This window comes from Condylura cristata, unplaced genomic scaffold (assembly GCF_000260355.1).
Source record: "Condylura cristata isolate star-nosed mole 26May11 unplaced genomic scaffold, ConCri1.0 scaffold00009, whole genome shotgun sequence".
Taxonomy (NCBI): Eukaryota; Metazoa; Chordata; class Mammalia; order Eulipotyphla; family Talpidae; genus Condylura; species Condylura cristata.
The window spans coordinates 2,728,295-2,730,633 of record NW_004567110.1 but is presented as its reverse complement, the minus strand read 5'-3'; the positions used below and the strand labels follow the sequence as shown (position 1 = coordinate 2,730,633).

Here is a 2,339-nt window from a genome sequence, read left to right as displayed (position 1 = left end):
GTGCGCCCTGAGCTCCCTCCCCAGGGATCCGCCCGGACATCTGCCCGCACAGCCAGGGGAGCCCGGGCCCTCCGGCCACGCCTCATGGGACACCGCGTGCACCCGGCTGGGGTGCCGGGTGCAGCGGGCAGGGCGGGCAGCTCCCTGGCGCCGTCGGCCCTCCAGACCCACCTTTACCCGGGCCCACTCACCCGTCTGGGCAACTGATACTGTTAAGGGGCAGGATGCCCCGAAGGAGCTCTGCAGAGTCGGGGGACCCAACCCCTGCTCGGCTGTCTGGACTCCGCCCCTGCTCCCGGGACTGGAAACTACAACTCCCAGCAGCCCCCGGGAGAGAAGTGCCGGGGCCCAGGGGCGGAGCTAGCAGGCATTCTGGGACACTGGGGGATAAATGGGGAGCGGTTTTCCAGCTGTCACTGGAGAGGGGACGGCTCTCTCTCTGGAGCAGCAGCTCTCAGCCCGTGTGACTGGGGCTACAAGCGTTAGTTTGGGGCTAGAGCTCCAAGTTAGCCACGCTGGTAAAGTATTCCAGCTCCTTGGTATCCCTCGCTCTCTCCCTGGGTTGTTTCCTTTTCCTTTCCCCTTTTTTCTAACAATAAACCCATCACCCTTTCTGTGTGCGCCTGCACACATTTTGAGCGCGGGGGAGGCCCCACAGACAGGCGGCCCAAGTCCACTCTGGGGTGCCCTGTAACAATATGTGCCACCTTTACTCAGCTTCCCTGCAATTCTAGGGCCACAGTCAAGACGCCCCAAAAGGAGACAATCACAAAGAGGTAAAGACGCGCTCTGAAGAGGGCTGGAAGGGGCTTCCCTAAGCCAGGCCGCTGGTGGCAGACCCCTCCTGTGGCCCGCTGCTCCCCGCACAGTGTGTTTCAGTCAGTCCGCCTGTTCTGCTACCCGCTCTGTCTCTGGTGAATCCTTTCCCCCCACACCTGGCCCGCACCCCAGTTCCTCTACCCAAAAGTAAGTAAATAAGAGTCAGGCCTTTGGGTGGCTTGGTGCGGGCTCACCCAACCGTGGACAGTCCACGTGAGACACTGGCCCTGCACCTGGCCAGGCGTCTTCTCTCTGCTGCAGCTGCGGATGGGGAGGGGTGTCCTGATGGGCTCGGGCCTCACATAAAGAGGGGGCAGCAGGGAAGTGAAGCCCCAGGGCCAGCCAATAGAGTGAACCAGGGAGACAATGCTGGAGGGTTCCGGAACCTCGGCCTTTGCCCACAGTTATGTCCACCTGCTTCTCTCCACAGCTGCCCAGCAAGTGTGTACCTCAGTTTCCTTCACGGGACAGGAGCTCTGGGGGCGGGGGCACCCTTTACAGAGAACATGGGCAAGGCCCCCACCCCACCCTGGCGGTGGGGACTGAGACTCAGGTGGCACCAAGTCAGCCTTGGGCCTCTCGCCCCCCACACACTCTGCCTGAGCTCATCTGCACCCCCGTGGGGTAACGTGGGCAGAAAACCCTCCCCCGTACCCACGCTGGGAACCTGTCACCATCTCACTGGACAAGACCCAAAGAAAGGAGCAGAAATGTCTTCTGCCCTTTGCGAGACTACAAGGAGCTCGTCCACAGGCCTGGGGACCCCCATGGGGAAATGGGAGCGAGACTCTGAGCGCCTGGAGATAGCGGCTCTGCTCTGAGCTCTCCCCGTCGGCGGCCAGAGGCTGACAAGCGCCGTCCTCCTCACTCTTCCAGGACCTGCTCGGAGCTCCAGGTTATGATGGAGGGAGGAGGCAGTGCCACACTCACAGCTGGGGACACATCCCCAGGCCATGCGCCGGGCCCCCCCACTCTTCTGCCTGCAGGACCCGGCCTCCCTGTGAAGCGTCCATGGTCACACCGAGCCTTGCCCTAATCGCTCTGCCTCTCCCCTGCCACGTCGGCCCCACGCCCACGGGGGCACCTTCAGGTGTGGGCACTCATGACCTCGGGGCTCCCTCCCTCCACCGCAGAGAAGGTCTCTGGGCCCAATGCCCCGAGGCTGCCCCTCAGCCACGTCTGCAGCTCAGCTTCCCCCACCAGCGTGGGAAGCTCACGCCACTCTCAGTTGCGTGACCCAGAACACTCCACTGTCTGGAACCCAGCCCGCCCGCTTCTCCGGGTGCCGCCCACCCTCCCCCCACCCTCCCCCGGCTCTGGTGGGGCTCAGGGCCACTTCTCGGCCAGAGCATCCCAAGCCCCAACCTCTGGGCCCCGTGTCTCAACTCTCCCCACCACCTGCCCCTGGCCCACCACGTGCTCAGCCACCCGAGCCAGGGGAGGACAGGCCGGCACTGCCCGGGGGTTTGCGCCTCCACTCCGGCCCTGCCAGGCACGTGCCCATCCTGACCCACCCACCC

The 2,339-nt window shown here is 64.3% G+C and overlaps 1 protein-coding gene across 1 annotated transcript in view; it reads right to left on the bottom strand.

The window, feature by feature from the left end:
* The window catches only part of COL22A1 (collagen, type XXII, alpha 1), a 144,036-nt gene that overhangs the window by 98,579 nt on the left and 43,118 nt on the right, over window positions 1-2,339 (bottom strand). The window lies entirely within an intron of this gene.